The sequence below is a fragment of the Canis lupus genome, chromosome 15 (assembly GCF_011100685.1).
Source record: "Canis lupus familiaris isolate Mischka breed German Shepherd chromosome 15, alternate assembly UU_Cfam_GSD_1.0, whole genome shotgun sequence".
Taxonomy (NCBI): domain Eukaryota; kingdom Metazoa; phylum Chordata; class Mammalia; order Carnivora; family Canidae; genus Canis; species Canis lupus.
Window position 1 is genome coordinate 16,126,991 of NC_049236.1, and position 18,667 is coordinate 16,145,657.

Sequence of the window (18,667 nt, forward strand, 5' to 3'; positions counted from 1 at the left end):
ATTAAAGGATTTAAATGCTGGATATGTGACTCTAGAAACCATGGCCTAGCACCTGTGACATGTTTCCCATACCTAAACCGTCAAAGCCCAAGATATTCCTGTCATCTAACTTCTCTACTTGAAAAATCTTGCTGTCTGCTGTGTGAAATACAAGCTCTCTGGCCTACCTCATGAAACCCCTTTTGGGTTTTCAGCTATACCAAGATAGCTTGCATGGTCACTCACTCCCAGGCCTTATTCATATTTGTTCCATTTACCTGGAATGCACTTTGCTGCATTTCTGCCTAGAGAGCTTCTACTTACCCTTCATGACCGGACACCTGGCTCAGTCAGTTAAGTGTCTGCCTTCGGCACAGGTCATGATCCCAGGGTCCTGGCATCGTGTCCTGCATCAGGCTCCTTGCTCAGCAGGGAACCAGCTTCTCCTTCTCCCTCTGCTTGCCCCCCTGCTTATGTTCTCTCTATCCCTGTAAGATAAATGTATCAGATCTTAAAAACAAAAACGTAACCCCTTTATGTCCTCTTGGAAGACTTGTTGCATTTCCCATTGGGAACTTCCTTTTCCTTCAGACACTATATTAAGTGCCTGGATAGCGTGGTGGAGCTTTCTGGCTTTGTTCACTTAGGTGAGCTCTTTGCACCTCCTCTGTGGTACTGTATTTAAAGGGTTTTTTGAGCTACAATTCACATACCATACAATTTACTCAGTTAAAGTATACCGTTCAGTATTTTTTAGTATATTCCTACGGCTGTGCAACCATCATCAGCATCTAAGTTTAGAACATTTTTTGTCTCCCCCCTAAAAGAAACTCTGTTAGCAGTCACTTCCCATTTCCCCAGAATGCCCCAGCCCTAGCCAACCACTAATCTACTTTCAGTCTATAAATTTGCCTATTCTTGCAATTATGGGAATTTCTTATATGTGACCTTTGTGACTGGCTTCTTTCACTTCACATCATTTCCAAGATTCATCCATGTGGTACTATGAATCAGCACTTCATTTCTTTTCGTTATTGAATAATACTCCGTTGTATGGATACATCACATTTTATTTATCCACTTGTTAGGTTGGTAGACATTTCAGTTTCTACTTTTTGGCTGTTATGAATAATGCCTTTATGAATATTTGTGTACAAGTTCACTTTATTACTTTTGCAGTTTTTAGTGTTCTGTTTATTTGTTTTATACCTGTCTTTCCGAGTAGACTGTGAGCTCCTAAGAGTAAGGGTCCCTTCTCTACTGATCATGGCTATATCCCCACCACTTAGCCCATGGTTAGCACTCAGTAAATGTCAGTGGATAAATACATGCATGCTTTCGAATTCTCTTCCCCTTGGGATGTAATGGCAAATTCCCCAAGCTGCTCTGCCCCCCTATATCTGTATTTGCATATCTGCAACCCATGTTGCCGTGTAAGTTCATTCATCAGTGTCCTGGACAATTCCCTACCTGTTCCACTGTTGGCCTTTCTGGTGTTAAGTCCTTTGCCCAACAACAGCTAATCTGGGAAGCTTTCCTGAGTTGCCCCCTTGATGGCAAATCAGACCAGTAAGGTCTCTGGCTAACTCAACACTGTGGCAGAGACTGCCTCCTCCCTCCCCTCCCCTCTTCTCCTGAGGGGCCCTGGATTGTTTTATACAAGGAGAGTAGAATCTGTGGAAAGACCCTGGAGGGAGTATTGAGCTGGGTGGCCTCCCGGCTCTAGGCCAGGCTGGCTTTGTGACAGCTCCAGATGCCTGGGCATCTGAGGAGGAGAAGAGTTTGCCCCTGCCATTCTAGCCAGTAGCCCATATGAACCAGGTCTGTAAAAGAAAAGGAATTTCTAGAACCAATGGCCTCTGAGAGATTAGTAAAACCAATATTTCTCTTTTCTTTGCATTTACTCACCTTAATAGTTTGAGCCCATAATTAGAATTGGGCTTTATTAGGCTAATTAGGAGGTAGGAATGATGGCAGGAGGGCATGTGGAGATGCATCAGGGTGGTGGGCAGTAAATCTAGGGTTTTAATAGGTTTGTTCCATAATCAGGTGGTCTGAAAGGCTGACTGGGTGGCTGGGCCCTCTCCCCTCCCTTCCTTCTATTCCCATCACTCCTTGAAGTGGCCTTCACACTTTGCCGTCCTTGTCCTCGATACTGGCAGCGGTGCTGGGATATGGGGGACTCAGGAGGGAGGGAGGAGACCCCACCCGGAGCTTCATTGCCTATGCACGCGCCGTCCAGCCTGGCGGCATGATTACCTTGCTGAGAAATCCGTCCAGGCGCAGGGCTGCTGATAGCAATCATTGATTAAGAGGGTAATTGTCCTGAAAATTCAGATTGATCAGAAGGCAGAAATGATAACTTGTGTAACTGTGTTTAAAGCCACGTCCTGTCAATAGACGAGACTGAGATGTATCGCGCCAAGAGGGGGGCAGAACGGATGGGTGTGTGCGGGCGGGCGGGTGCTGCCATCCTTCTCTCAGGGCTGAGCAGGATGTTTCTTGTCAGTAACCTGGACTATTGGAGATTCAATCACTTTTATCTCCCCCTCTCTCTCAATCCAAATGCCTTTTCATATTAGGAAATTAGAATCGGCCCTGCTCATGCAAGATTTATTAGCTCTGCTGAGCAGTCACACCGAAGAGTAAATGATTTTGCTTTGCTGGAGCTTTTTACACATTAGGACCCAACTTCTTCCCTGCTCTATGCCACTGGCTGCCTGGGGAGTGGGCTCTAGAACTAGACACTCAAGGGGGTGAGCTTTCAAAGTCTGGTTCAAGGAAAAGCACCACTGGGATCTAGCTTCTTGACCTGCTAGGGACCCTGCTGTGTCTGGCTGACTTCCTTCTATCTGCTCCCCAGATAGGTCCCTTAATGGGGTCTAGATTGTCCCTCTCAGTTGAAGGGGTCAAACCCCCTGAAGGAATGAGGTTCATCCCTCCGAGTTGGGTGACATAGTGGAGGCTTACCTAGAGGGTTGGCGCTGAGACTATATATTGAGTAAAGATTGGCAATAGAGGCAGAAGATGGAGGAGCTGCCATGACTTCTCTTCTCAGAGCCTGGGGATTGACATCCTGTCTGGGGTAAGGCTGCAACAACTAGAGCATCTTTCTGAGCCCCTGGGGAAGTTGCCCAGGAAGTTGCCTGGGAGTTTAGAGCCCTGAAGTTAGTTAGAGTAAGTTTAGGTGTTACTAGGCCTGCTGACTGCCCATGTTTAGAGGGCTGCAGTGTTGACTAGCCGAGGAGCTCTCTGATCTGCCAGTAATATAGGCTCTTAGGGAAGGAAGGGGCCAAGATCCATGTTTCTGGAATTCTCCTGTGGCCTTAGGCTAGAAGGCAGTATGGGCCTGTGTACCAGCTGAACCTAGCCTGCTGTGGAGATCAGGGTACCAGTGGGCTAGGTTGGTTGTAGGGGGACCATTCTCCTTCACTGAGACTGTATGGTTCTCTCTTACCCACCTCCTTGGGTCACTTGGACTCATTGACAGATATCAGCCACTGTCATTCTTTTCACTCTCTGTTGTTAGTGTCTGATCCTGGAGGTCTTGTGGAACAGGTGACCATAGAGAGTCCTGAAACAGGGCTAAAGAAAGGTTACCAGAGGGATCCCTGGGGGGCGCAGCGGTTTAGCACCTGCCTTTGGCCCAGGGCGCGATCCTGGAGACCCGGGATCGAATCCCACGTCGGGCTCCTGGTGCATGGAGCCTGCTTCTCCCTCTGCCTATGTCTCTGCCTCTCTCTCTCTCTGTGTGTGACTATCATAAATAAATAAAAAAATTTAAAAAAAAAAAAAGGTTACCAGATTTCCTGTTTTTTTTTTTTTCATGAGAGGGATATGGTCCCAAGGGCTGCCCTCTACCCACTTGCTCTTTTAGTTGGCCCTATGAAGCCTCCAGTTCTCTCTGCTTTCAAGTTCTTTCCCCAAATCTGAGGGTTGGAGCTGTAAGTGATAGAGTCCCCAGGAATGAATGGTAGGTAGGTAGCAGCCAATTTGATCCAAAAGGAGGACTGTGTAGGGGGAGGGGGGCCTGGGGAGGCTTTTTAGAGGAAAGTAGCCTGGCAAGTGTCGGCAAGACATTCCCTAAGTAGGACTTGCCCCTAAACAGACCCGCCACCAGCTGGGTCTGCTTCTCTGCTGTTTGCCACCAATCTCTGTCCTTGGAGAAGCCTCGACTCTCTCAGCTCCTCCTACTAGGCTGGGTTGGACAAGGTAGGCCGGCCTTCTGCACATGCGCCACCCCACCTCCCACCATGAGAATGTACTGAGGGATAGAGCAGTCTGAGGAGCTTGCCATAAAAAAATTTTTCAGATGGGGCACCTGGGTGGCTCAGTCAGTTAAATGTCTGCGTTTAGCTCAGGTCATGGTCCCAGGGTCCTGGGATCGAGCCCTGCATTGGGCGCTGCACTTAGCCGGGAAGTCTGCTTCTCTCTCTGCCCCTCCCCTGCTCTTGCGCGTGTGCTCTCTGTCTCTCAAATAAAATCTTTAAAAAAAATGTTCACATCATATGTATGTGGTGCAGACTTCTATGTAAAAAAAATTTGTACAACTTTCTATGCAATATTCTCATCTGGCACATTCTAATCAGATGTAAGTCAATAAAGGTTTTGGATTGTTAAAAAAAATCCACCTTGCCCCACTTTGATGGATTGTGAAGGAAGTGGGTGTGCAGGGCCGAGAGGGTTTCCCAGCTAGCTGTCCCTCGCAGCTGGGCTTGCAGGCAGCCTGGGAATACTTTGCAGTCTGCCTGGGAATACTTTGCAGTCCAGAGGGAGGGTCAACTCTTGTTTGGCTTAGTCTTCTGCTACAGCTAGTTTGGTCAAAGTCAAAAAGGAACGGAAGTATCATGGGTAGCTTGGACCTGGGAATAGAGAACTCAGAATTCTTACAGACTCCCAGTGGGGTGAGGGAGACAGATAGTCACTACGGGGTGATGTAAATGGTGTTACTTTCCAGAGCCCAGAAGAGGGAGTGCCTGAATTCTCCTGGAAGAGCTCAGAGGGGCATCCAGAAGGGGGGGTGCCTCTTGAACTGAGTCTGTGAGGAGGATGGGGGCTGTGCAATGGAGACAAGTGTGGGCAAGCCTCTGGGCAGCGAGAACAAGGAGAGTCGTCACAGATCAGCTGTGTTACGGCTGGGACCCAGTGGGGTTTATTTTCCCAGGCATACTTATCCATCATAATGTGATGGGTCACACCTCAGTTTTAGCAAACCTGAGTGGTGCCTACTTTTACCATCTACTTGGGCTGCTGGGGGCAAATGGCCTCCCGTGGGATGAGCCAGAGCTTTGGGAGGGAAAGATGCACAGGACAGAGCCTTAGGAAATGGACCCTGGGCCCTCCCTCTGCTCTGTCTCCTCTCCTGGTCAGCCTAAAGAGCAAGGCAGGGGGCCGGGCTAAGGCAACAGCCCCGCAGAAGCGTAGGCCAGCTCGCCCACCTTTGCTCAACCCATTCCCAGCCCTGCCTGGGCCCACATCCAGCCCTGCCGAGGCCCAACTGGTTCCCTGGGCCTGGCAGGGAGGCTGGGAGGAGCCCGGGAAGCCGGGAGACTCATTTTCACTAGAATTTGACCTAAAGCAGGATTGGAAGGGAAGAAAAGAATCGGAACAAAAGTGCAGGCAGGAAGGAGCTGTTAACGAGCCTTTCTTTCTCTTCAGGGATGGAGCGGAGCGCATAGCGGGGCGCAGCGGCCCGCTCTCCTCGGTGGCTCTGTGAGGCAGCTGTAGTCTCTGGCCGCTGCCTGCTCTCGCTCGCTCTCCTTTTTTCCCTCTCCTCTTTCTCGGCTCTCTCTATTATGGGGACTTGCTCCAGCTCTTTCTCTCTCTTCTGTCTCTCCTTTTGTTCTCTCTTTGTCTATTTATCACACTGTGAAGGTTGAAAGAGATGTTATTAATCTGGGAGAATGAAGGCAGGATTAGTGGTATGAATCGGATTTTGAGAGGTGTAATGATAGAAAGACTCGCTCGGCTGGCGGCCTGCGTGAGCTTGATAAATGGGGAGCACTCCAGACTGACTCGCGCCTTCCCCGCGCTGTGCGCCCTGCCCGCTGGGGCGTGCCGCGCTCTCAGATCTGCCAGCCGGCCCACCCCGCTCCTACCTGAACCAGAGCAAAAAGCCAAGGGTAAAGCAGACACAAATATCTCCCATCGCACTCGGAGACATCATTGCTTTCAGCACCCTTTTCAAGTAGAGGCCTCTCGAGTTCTCAAAGGACTGTGGACAGAGGGAGTGGGGACCCAGACTTCTGCCTGCTTCTGGGGCCTGCAAGAGTGGAGCTCCCCTCCTGCCTCCAAAATGGATGTCAGGGGTCAGGGAGAGACAAGACAGTCCCCACACCAGTTAAGTAAGAGAACCGGAGCCCATGTGATACGTAATTAAGCAGAGTGCTATAGTGCAGTTCATAGTATGGACTGTAGAGGTCAGGGTGGGATGTGGGGGAGGGAGGAAGAGAAATCAGGAGGGGCTTCCTGAAGGTGATGTCCTGGCAGACAAGTAGGATTTGGAGAGGATGGAGGAAGGCCAGTGTTTGGGGGGTGAGATAGCATAAGCAAAGATATGGGATCAGAAATGAACCTGAGTTTTGGGAGGTTCCCCTCAGATCCTGTGAATTTCAGATCAGGAAGAGACCTAAGGAGTAATTAAGCCCTTACTTTCCAAAGAGGAAGCAGGTCTGGGGACTAGAGTTACCATTTCCTGAAATGATTTCCTATTTGAGTACTGTTGCTTATTCTAAAAGTGCCCTTTCCATCATCCTGGGATGATACAGTGAGCCTTTCCCTCCTCTGCCATCTATAGCTTTGGCCACATCCTTCCATCCTTCATGTGTGTAATCAGAAGATCCTGGCTCAATTTCATTGCTGCCCGGTCTCCAGCCGTTTCCCCAGAGCCTTGGCTCAGGGTCCTCCTCCCGCTCTGCCCCCAGCCCAATCTGCAGTCTGTGTGGGAGTGCTTGTCCCAACCAGCCACCTGCTGTTTGCACGGGGAGGAGAGGACCAGGAGGCAGCACACCTCTTCTGGGCTCCAGCTGCCCCTGGGCCTAAGTACTTTGTTCCTTCATAATACTACTGCAGTTCTCACTGATCACTTTGTCACGGTGACTGAGCACTTCCTGGCATCTGTATTCATTTCCCTGCAAAGGACTGTGAGTTCTTGAGGGCAGGCTGTACATGTGATTCAGTTGAGGTGCCAGGGTCTGGCAGGCCTTCAGCGAATGTGTGTGTCTTCGATGAATGAATGAATGAATGAATGAATGAATGAATGAATGAATGAATGAGTCCCTCTCCTTTCTGAAGAAAATGGTCTTGGCTCTCTATTAGCTTTTCCCAGGCCTGACTACCCTTAGGAATAGGGAGGGGTAGATGTGCAAAGCAACTAACTTTTGACTTTGGTACAGCGCCCTAAGACCACATCGCATGACAGTAGTAGACCTTTGGATGGCTTCCCATCACCTTAGGAAACAGTAATGAAACCCTTTATTGTGTCCTCTGAGGCCCTACATGGCCATGCATCTCCTGCCTTCCTCATCAAACTCATCTCAAACTTGCCTCCTGTGCTCCAAGGATACCGAGTGTTTGATTCCTTCCAAGTGCCACTACCCTTTGCCTAAAGGCCTTGGCGTGCATCATTCCCTTGACACCAAACACCTCCCCCTCCCGGTCCATCCGTTTCAGCTTACCTGTCCTCAGGGAAGTGTTTCCCCATCTAGGTCAGGTTCTCGTTTTCTATCCTATCCTAACCATCTACCTTTCTTCTTTGAGTCCTTGCTACAGGTACAACTTAATGGTTATTTATGTTGCTGTTTATTTAACATCTGCTTTTTCCAACAAAGTGAAGCTCTCTGAGGACAGTACTGTGTCTGTATTGCTAATGTATGCATGTGGTCTGGCGTATAATAGGCCAGTAAATGTTTGTCATGAGCGAGTCAGTGTGATTGCAAAGCCTGCACTCTTCCATCGAACCGCATCCAGGTGGAGTGAAGGTGGTGGTGATAAGGGCGTGCCCAGAGAGGAGGCTCTTTGGGCATTGATTCGGGAGGCTCTAGAGTTTCACCCTTCCGTGTCTGGGCCTTTCTCTTTTCCCTCCAAACATCAACGAAGAGAGGGCCTCTTCTGACCCTAAAGCCTTTTTTATTCTCTTCTGGTTGATCTTACCTAGAGTTTCAAGTGCCACCCATACACATTCTTAGGACTTTCTTGTCTCAGCTCACCCCTCTGAACTGAGCTCCAGGCCCACATGTCCACCATCCCTAGGCATCCTGCCTTGAATGTCCTACTGAAGGCCACATCAGTCTTCTAGATGATTTCCCTCCAGGCCTGGTTAGGGTTTCTACGTTGGGGCTCTTGTTACAGGATCTTGGCCCTCCACTGTATGTGATCTTCTGTGTTTCTCTTTGTAACCTGGAAGCTCCTTAAAGGCAGTGGCTTAGTCCATGTGATCTGTGTGTCTCCACCTAGCACAGAGCTTGGCACACGGTAGTTACTCAATAAGTATGTGTTATATGAGCAAGCCAATGAAGATGGAGGGAGGTCTGAGTTGAAAGTTTTGAACACCTTTTTCGTTTTTCTCAGGGAGAAAGAAAGTGAAGTTGTATGTGCTATGTGTAAGCAGGCACATGCTTTTGTGTGTGAGGGGTTGGTGGTAGTAGTGGTGGTGGTGGTGGTGTCACATGCTCAGTAAAGGATTATATTTTAATTTGGAAAGCACTTTAGAAACTTAAAGTGCTTTGCCTAAGTGCTGACTGCTATTAGTGTCTCCTTTTTATTAGGAAAAAGGACATGATTTTTCTCTTTTATCTTCAGGCCTGTCCAACTTCTGAGAGTCAAACTTAGCAAAATGCCTGCCCCTCACTGAGGACTAGTTACATGCCAAGTTCAAAGCTTTGGACTTGAAACACAGAATTCTGCTTTGCAGACTGGTTCTGACACCCCTGAGGGGATTAGCCCTAATAGCTCAGTATCAGGAAGGGGGTGGTGGGAGAGACAGGGTCATTTGACATAGTTCAAGCTGCAGTCTCAGGCCCCTCCCCTTTCCATATAGGTCTGGGTGGGAGGACATAAGCACCTGGACCATTTGGGGGGGTGGAGGAACAACCCCCAGTGGTTACCAAAAACCCACTTGTCATGCAATATGAAGGACCAGGCTTCAGAGAGAGAACTGGGGAGGAACAGCCACAGGAAGAATTGGGCTTGTTCAGCTCAGGGATTTTAGGACCAAGAGGCAAAGACATCACAGCTATTGGACCTGGTGATGTTAAGAGCCACCACCACAGAGGGCTAGGTCAGAGAAAGGGAATATGTGTAGCAGTAGCAAAGACATTCTGATCTAGGAGACCATGAGGCAGGAATTTGCCTTGTGCCTTGCAAGCACCTTTGAGAGCCTTACTGGTTGGAAGGAAAGGTAACACTCCTCCCCATGGAGAAGATTTGGTGCTGCAATGACAGGAGGTCTGGAAGGCCCAGCTGAGCCTTGTCATTGGGCCCCTCTGTGTAGCCTCTACCTCAGGCTCTTTACTGAGCATCTCTGGTCTCCATCTGTCCTATCTCTGCCAGTCCTGGATGCTGAAGGCTCTGCCCATGGCTCAGGCACTGGGAGGTGGGAGCTTTGACCCAACATGCTAGTGCCCTGCAGTTCCCAGCTCCTAATCGAGCCCTAATCTGGGGAAGCTAGGGTGGGGATGGGGTGAGGGGAGTACATTGAGCCTTCTGCCTTAACTGAATTTCCATACCTCCTGTTGTTAATTATAGAGATGTAATAATGCGATTAGTGCACGATTAAAAAAAATCCCTGATATGATTACCATGGATTTAATATCACATGATATATCATTATATCGTTATGCAGTGACAGATGTAATTGAAATACACTTATTGGAGCCGGGGGTGGTGTTTCATTCAATCCCCAGCACCCCAGGGAGGAAAGGGCCAGCTAAAAAGAAGCAATGGGAGAGGAAATTGTAATGAAAACAAAGAAAACTCACAAGGTAGCTCTCACCCTGGGCAGCTGGCTGAGATCTGCTGCCTTCAACTGTGTAACAGTGCACGTGGAGCCCCAGCGAGGCCAGACTCTTCCGTGGGGGCTCAGGAGCTCCTTACCTGGTCCTCACCTCAGAAACCCCAGTGTCCCCAAGTCCCCCCTGACTCAGCAACGAAGCAAGGGCTCTGGATTACTCCACCTGAAAATGGACTTCGGACCCTCATGGGATCAAGCTGAGTTGTCAGCTGTCTCCCAAATGCTGCGGGCCCTGGACATGTGGTACAGCCCCTGCCTTGGCTGTGGTGGCGGTCCAGCACTGGAGGCAGCTGTCCTGTTGGGGGCCATGCGCAGGCATATTAAGTACACAGAAGCAGTAATTATGCCACTCAGGTTCTGCTGGTGGACAGAGGCAGCGGCCACTCTGGAGCCCCCGAAGTATGTCGGTAGCCAGGGAACACTGTGAGCACACAGAGCTACTCACTGGGGGTAGAGAGGTTGGGTTTGGTCAGTCGACGTGAGTGTCCACACTCTGCTGCTATAGTTATGCCCGCCAAGCCTCTGCTGGGCCACGGGAATGGAGTGGGAGCTACCTGTAAAGCCAGAGAGCTCAGAAAAAGAGAAGGGAGACAAGAACAGTCTCCCATTCCCTCCTCACACAGGCAGCCGAGCCCCCAGTTCTAAGGTTGGCTGGGGTGGCATTGCTGGTGTGCTGGGCAGGGACAACTGGTTCCTGGAGGAGACCAGATAGTCAACAGGAACAGCAGCCCCGAAAACCAGGCAGAATCAGGCCCATCGAGAGGTCTCATTCTCCCTTCCCTCAGTGGAGACCCTGTAGAGGAAGGGCAGACACAGCTCCCACCTTTAGGAATCTCCCAGCATTGTGGGGTAACGTCTCTGTAAACGTGCACCACGTGCACCGTTAGAGATGCCTTTCAGAGTATGGATGGGTTTAAAGAAGGGACGAGTCAGGGAAGGTACTTCAGTTAGTCGTGAAAGAAGAGTATGTGTTCCCTAGGACAGAAAATGAGAGAAGGCCGAGGGCAACCTGGGCAGGCTGAAGGAACTGCTCAAGTCAAGTCTTGGAGCGTGAAACAGCAATCCCAGGATGCAGGGGGCAGTAAGGAAGAAGGAAGCACAGTTGACCCCACATTTCTGATAGACTGATAGTACAGAGATGGTAATGGCTTTCATAGGGATCTGGGAACCCAAGAGAAGGAGAACTTGGGAGATGAGATGTTGAAATGGTTAGGGGTTTTTTTTGTTGTTGTTTTTGTTTTTTTAGATTTTTGGGTTTTGTTTTTGTTTTGTTTTGTTTTAATGTTTGAGAATAAAGTACCTGAGTGAAATCCAGGTGGAAATGTCAGGTGGACAATAGAATAATATATGTGTCTGATACTCAAGTATTGGCAAAGAATATCGATTTGGAAGTCAGAAGGTGAAAGACAAAGAGGTTGAAAGTCACCCAGGGAAAGCAGTAGAGTGTAGAGGAAAACAGAAGTGAGAGCACCTGAGCTCCTAAAGGTGGCCTGTGTGCAGAAGAGACCGGGAGATTATGAGGCAAGTGGCAGGATAGAGAGATAAGAAAACTTAAAAGAGAACTGAAGGAGAAGAGTTTCAAAACTGAAGCAGGCCACAGAGAGGTAGAGCTAGCAAAGCCTTGAAACTCCCTAGACATGGGCAGCGTGGAGAGGACCATCGGCTCTAGCAGGAGCCGAGTGATGTCAGTAAGGCTGGAAACCAGACTGCAGGGGTGAAGGAGCAATGGGAAGGTAAGTGGAGGCGAGTGGGCACAACTTTGGGAAGTTTGGTTGCTAACAGGAAAACAGTCACCGGATAGGGATATGGAGGGCTTTAAAAATAATAATTTAATACTGATGTAACTTTCAAAGGGCCAGGTGTTTTAAACACTTCATGCACAATAATTCATTTAATCCTCACATCAACTCTCTGGAGTAGGAACTGTTATTACCTCCATTTTACAAAGAGGAGCCTGAGACACAAGAAGATATATGAAGTTGATAGAGATTCAAACACTGGCTACAATACTAGTGCAAAGGAGCCAGCAGAGAGGGGGAGGGTAAGGGTTTAGAAAGAAAGGGGATCCCAGAAGGAGCAGGACCAAGCAGGGAGGAGAAGGGTGAGATATAAAGCACAAGTACAGGATTGGCCTTAGGTGAGAAGCGAGGTGTCCCTTCCATTAGAACAGATTTGGTGGAGCAGCAGGTGTGGAAGGCTACAGGTGCACTTGTAGACGAGGTGTATGCAGTTGAAAGAGTTCTGTGCCACAGCTTTATTAGCTTTGTGAAAGGAGTAGGATTGTTGCATACCACTGAGAATTGCTCAGGTTGTGATCTTGTACCCACAGTAGCCACTGTCTGTGCATGAGTGACTTTCCGGCTTAGCTCAAGCGCAAATGTGGAGAAATGGAGTCACAACTGGGTTTTTTCGGGGAAGGTGTAGTAGGATAAGTGGGCAGGGGAGGTGAAGACTGAGGAATGGGTGCTTGAAGTGATAGATCCCAGGGCTCCAGGCTTGGTAGGAAAAGGATTGAGGCCAGAAGGGGATGGAGAGCTTACGAGAAGAGCAAGAGCAGAGGGTACAAAAACTGGAAGGATGGGAGGGTGGGGTCAGAGCAGAATCTGTCATGATAAGATTTCTGAGGGATAACAAGGCCCTGAGTGTGGCCGTAGGGATGGAGGGCTGAAACAGGTAGAGGAGAAGGCTCTTAGAGCACGGAACTTGAGCAACTGAAAGGCAGTGTTCATGGGTAGACTGTCCTGTAGAAACTAAAGTTACCTGGCGTGATGATGACCTGGCGTGAAGTCCCAGAGAGGGGCACAGTAGTGTCGGAGCAACCAGAAGTTGAAGGTATTGGCAGAGCATATCCAGGGTGTTGGTGGTCTAGTTAGCATTGCCACATAATTAATCACCCCTACATTTAGCGACTTAACAGCAGCTAGTTTATTGTATCTGGTGGTTTCTGTGGGTCAGGAATTCAGGAAGGGCTCAGTGAGGTGGTTCTGGTTCAGCTTCTCTCATCCATTTGTAGTTAGTCCTTGAAGCTGGCCCCGGGTGTGATTGATCAGCCGGGGGCTGGCTGGGCCTCTGCCTCTCTCGGCCTAGTCGCACGGCTTCTGCATGTGGTCTCTGCACACACCTTGTTCGGCTTCCTCACATCATGGCTGCCCTGGAGCAGTCTGGCGACTTACAGAGCAGCTCTGGGCTCCAGGGCCAGTGCTCCAGTGAATGAGGTGGAAGCTGCCTCCTCTGTTTCTGAAATAGCCTTGAAGTCCCGTAGTCTTGCTGCTGCGTTACTCTGTTAGTTGAAGTAGTCGCAAAGGCCTCTGCTGTTTATCACACAGACACCTCTCTTGGTAACAGGTGTATCAAAGTCACATTGTAAGAGCATGCGAGATGGGAGATGGTGTTGCAGCCCTCCCTGGAAAACGGAGTCTGCTCCCGTTGGTGCTAGGCTGAGCCCAGAAAAGGGAGAGGGAGCGGCATTCTCAAAAGCAATGTGCATTTTGGGTGATGGCACCAAGAATATCTGGAGGTCACAGTGGGAGGGGGTGTTCCCGAGTGACCTCAGACATATCTGGGGAAAGAACTGTCATCCCATGTTGTAGGACAGGAGACCGAGGCTCGGCGAGTTCCCATGACTCCTCCGAAGTGACTGTGCCGACTGGCAGAAGTGGGAACCAAACCCGTGTCTGTCTGACTCCTGAGCCTGACCACACTGCCCTTCTCTGAGGCCTGGGCTGCTGGGTCTGCCGTCCTCGTGTTTACCTGTGGCCTTGGTACTGGTTCACCAGCTGGAGAAGTGCCGGCCAATTAGAGAAGGGATTAAGGAGTAGTCGTGTCTGTGAGGCTTTCTCTCCCCTATCCTCCAGAGTATCCCCCTTACAGCCTCATCTGTTGGGTGTTTGTGGGAATGGCAGGTGATTTGATTTGCTTCCTCAGCTTGGGAAATGACCCATTAGCCTTAGGTCTACCAGGTGACACGTCACCCAGAGGTGCCCTGCTCCTCCCCACCTCATGGGAAGCTGGAGAGGTCCAATGTGCTGGTTCTGGCTTGGAAGCTCTGGGTTTTCTGGAAGTAACAGCGCAGCCTGCGCTTCTGTGTGCAGTCTGAGCTAGGGTTATAACCCCAACTACTGCCGCGCCCACCCCGTGGCCACCCCATCCTTGGGGCCATGGCAGATAGCAAATGGGTGGGCAGAGACACCCTAGCAGCCATCGATGCCTCTTCCTTCCTCTTTGAAGGATCTGATGCTGCTGCCGATGAGGGCTACTTCATCTATTAAACCCAATACACTTGTCGCAGCTGCTAAGCCCCCGTAAGCCGCCGGGCGCCGTGTTTGTGATGGGACTGACAGTGCATGGAGGAGGCTGATTATACACGATTCCATTTCGCGGGCCCAGCAATGTAATTTCACAGGGCGATCAGCGTTTGCATGTAATAGCAGGCTGTGCTGAGGTGTCAGAATATTAAAGGCGCTAATGGCAAAGCTCCCTGTTACACAGGGGGCCACCCGCCGCGCCTACAGCAGGGCTGCGCGGCAGGCCCGTCGCAGATGGCTGGCCACTAAGCTAATGGGGCAGCAGCCAAGGCGGGCAGAGCCGCGAGAGAGGAGAGCCAGCCGGGAGCAGCTCGGCACCTGCTTCCCCGCGCATAGAAATTACAGCAGCCCAGGGGAAGGGAAGTGTGCGTGCCTGCCTGGCACAGGGCTGTGGTGGGATGGTTTGCTAAACCCCGCGTCTTTTACTCCAACCCTACCTGCCCCGGACAGGGCTCAGGGGCTCCTCAGTCATCCTTCTGTCTGCCCCACTCTTTGGCCGGGAAGCCACAGCTGGGCTGGCGGGGATGGGGGGGTCCCTGGTGGCTGGGAGAGGTGCAGCTGGAGAAGTGGCACCCCAAGAATTTGGAACCAGTCTGGGAAAGGGACTTGGAACAGGCTTTTTGGCAAGAGCTCTCAAAACCGATTCCTGCCTGTGCTGTTGGAGGTCAGAAAGCTCGTAGGTCCCTTACCCCCACACTGTGCAGGCTGGCAGGAGAGAGGGAGGGAGCAGGGATAGGAAGCAAGCGAGAGAAAGAGGATGGACAATAATTAGGTTCCTTGATTGATGCCCATGTTGCCATTGGTACAGGGAAGTGAGAGGCGGCCCCTCAAGATACGGGTCTTTCTGGCTCTTTCCATCCTTGGTGGCTGCCCCTGCCACACCCAGGTCCTTGCCTGTGCTCTCACCGGGCTTGCTTCTGCCATTCTCCTTTGTCCTTGCTGTGTCTCCTGCCTGCAGTGTTGTCGTCACCACCACCACCACCCACCCAGCTGTCCACTACCACTCCCTCCAGGAAGCTTTCCTAGCTGCCTCCAATGCCAGACAGGCCTGTTTATCTCTATTGTCCCTGTGGACAGCCACAGGGGATGGTCTCCCCGATCCTCCTGGTCTACCGGTTCCCTAGGTCCCAGCCTTGCCTTCTCAGCCAGAATCTCTGAGACACAGCCCGTATCACCTTGTCCTGAGCTGGGCTCCTGGGAAGGCTCTGCTCAGATTCACAGACAGATGTAATCTTGGGGAGGACGCCTGGAGGGAACGGGGAGTGGAAGGATAAGCCGAGTAACCTGAGGGAGAGTTTGGTGCCTGTGTGGGTATGCACGCTTGATAGTGTATGTATCTGGCAGGGAGACACTTCAGAAGTGCGTGCTGGGGGAGAGGGGGGGCAGGGGTGGTGTGGGTAGCAGGTGTGAGGATCCAGACCACCCATTGGTAGGAGGAACACAGAGTGCCATAGGACCCTGTGTTCTCTGGGTGGCTTTCTGTGTCCCCTGGCTGTGACCGAGGGGTACCTCAGATGGCAGGAGCTGGAGGGAGCTTGTGGTGCCGTGCCCTAGCACGTGCCTGGGGGGGGTTCCTTGAGATTGGTGGTCACTTCTGAAGGTTCAACTCTGCAGGGGTACCTGGGGGAGACATGCCAGGGTTCTCAGCAGGGGCAGCAGGGGGAGAGCCCAGGCTGAAGGAGAGCAGTTTTAATTAACCGTTTTTAATATCATTTTGGACTTTGGCTGGTATGTGAAGGCCCCGCTGGAAGCAGCATTTGTAAAAATTAAATCCCTCTTATTAGGAGCTTGGCAGACCCATGTGCACGTGCTGCCCCCTTCCCCCCGCCTGTGCCCCCCTGAGGAAGTGCTGGATGAGGCCGTGTCACAGCAGCAATTGGTTATCATGCCTTATCTGGGAATATGAAACTGTGCGCATGACACCCACGGCCACGCTGGAGACGCCAATTCATCTCGCCCTCGCTCTGACAAGCTAGACTGCCCTTCCTGAAAGGCATCCGTCAGGCGGGCCCAGGCCGCCGCCTCGCCTGCTGCCTCTCCTTTCCTGCCTGGGTCCCGGCTCATCCTGGTCCGGCAGGCCCAGCCCGGCCCTCCTGGGCTCTGGCCCTCTCCTCCCCCTTGCGCATGTCCCAGTCTAAGGACGATCTTGGGGGGGAGTCGTTATAATAATAATCTAGTCACAGTGACGCGTCAGGGCAAGCGTCTAATGTTATCTGAAGTGGTCTTCCCGCTTAGCTTTGATAAGACTCGGGATGACGTGCAGATAACGTTGAGCTGCCCTGTCCCCCAGCCCCGAGCAGAGCAGAGGGGCCTCCGCTGCCCGCCCGCCGCTCTAAGCCGGGAAGCGGCAGCACCTGCTAATGCAAGTGTTTAATATTTGATGGGCTGGGATAAAGCAGGATCACCTTCGAATTGAATTGAGTGTCAGCCGAGAATCTATTACTGAAATTCGGGTGTGATTTGACAGCAAAGTAGACGATGTTATTCTTCACTAGTTACTGCAATCTTCTCCCCGACATCACTTAAATATTTTTTTCTTTGCTTGAGTAAACACACATTATCCTTCTTTTTTCCCCCTTCCTTCCCTTTTTCCTTTTTAGAGGGGAAAAAAACCCATCCAGCTCGCCTTCTCCAGGCTGATAGGGTAGATTGTTATTTCTTTATTTGTCCTATTAAATGGAATTTCTGATCGTTTAATCCGGCCTTTGTAAGTGATTTTAAAGTACTTGAAAGCCGGCCCGCCACTGCTCTCTGGCCCACTGCGCTCCAGCCATGGCCCTGACCACGCTCAGCAGCTTATCCAGCTGTGCACCACCCACTGGCTGCTTTCCCTCGCTGCCTGCGTTCCCCAGCGCTGCCTTCACTGCCCTGGCTGTACACCAGCGTTCTCTCCCCTGCCCTTGAGCCTTGCACTCAGCCCCCGGTTTGTGGGTCCAGCTGTGGCCTGGGAAAGTGTGGGAGGGTTGGCTGGGAAGTCAGGTTGTGGCTGGTACCTCTTGGTCAAGGAAACTAGCTCGGGAGGGCACTGATGTTGAAGGACCTGCAGGGCCGGGGCTTGGTTCCTGCAGCTGAGAAGGCAGGGTACCAGCCCCTTGGCCTCAGCACAGACTCTGTATCCAGCCTCCTCTCCTGTCTTTGGTTTCTGACCCAGTGTTAGGCCCTCCCTGCTGTGAGGGAGTCTCTGGTGGGATGGGGACCTCCACACCCGAGCACGAGTGGGGACACCACAGTGCCTATCTGACCGTGGCTGCAGTCACCTCAGTTCGACTAGTGACCCTCGGGTCTAGCTTCTGGGAATTCCTCAGGCTACATTCCTATTGACCACATCTCATATGCTTCCTGCCATTGGGAGCAGGGCAGCCTAGGATTCCAGGACTTCAAAGGTGAGGGGATGGGTAATGTCTGAAGGACCAGCCAGCTACACAACTCCCCCCCCCAACCCCCCCCCCCCCCCGCCCCGCAAAAGCCCAGGCTAGCAGGCAGAGCAGGGATTCAGTTCTAACTTAATAGCTTTCTAACCCTTGTATAAGTCTCTTCTTTCTGGGCCTCAGTTTCCTCATCTGTGATGTCAAATCAGTTGTTCCTATAAGGGATTGTGAAAGAAAGTGCCATCCCTGGTCCTGCTATGTACCACCCCTCACTGTGGAGGTTGGTGGCGGCCAGGTGGCGCGAGTAGGGGATGGAGGGGGGCAATGAAGTGCTAGGGGCCTGAGCAGATCGATGCCCCCAGCACTTCCTTCCCCAACCCCAGGAAAACAATTAAGTACAGATCGATGGGTGGCTGCTTTGAATATGCATAAGTGAGCACTTGACCTTCAGCAGAGATCTGTTCCCCCCTAACACACACACACACACACACAGACGCGCGCGCAAGCTCTCTTCATGTGTTCCCCTCACAGCTGCTTGAGTCTACCAGGTGACCTTACCCCTCTCAGTTGAGCCCATGCATGGCACTCAGCCTTCCATAGCCTGGCCTGCCTCTCAACCTAAAGCAAGTAGACCATGGGCAGTTGGTCCTCTCTGTAGAGTGAAGTTTGGATATGTTGGTCTCCACATCCTTCATGACACCAGGCTTTATGACCAACAGTACTGTGGTGAGGGGCCCAGCACAGTGCTGGGTGCACTGGAGACCGGGAGACTAACAGGGCTGTCTGGTGAAGGGAGTGCCCTGATGACAGGATGGTCCTGATAAGGAGGGTCTTAGTAAATGGGAGCTCTCTAGAGGAGCCTGGCAAAGGGGCACCCAGTGGGGGCTGGAGGTCTCTGATGGGGAGATGCCTAGCACAAAAGGAGCTCTGAAAGAAGGGATTTTCTGGTGGGGGTCTTGGTGGCAAGGGGACCCAGTGAGGGGGGACTCCCATGAAGTGACACAATG

The 18,667-nt window shown here is 51.3% G+C and overlaps 1 protein-coding gene across 9 annotated transcripts in view; it reads left to right on the forward strand.

The window, feature by feature from the left end:
• Positions 1 to 18,667, forward strand: part of ERI3 (ERI1 exoribonuclease family member 3) — a 128,073-nt gene that overhangs the window by 83,980 nt on the left and 25,426 nt on the right. The window lies entirely within an intron of this gene.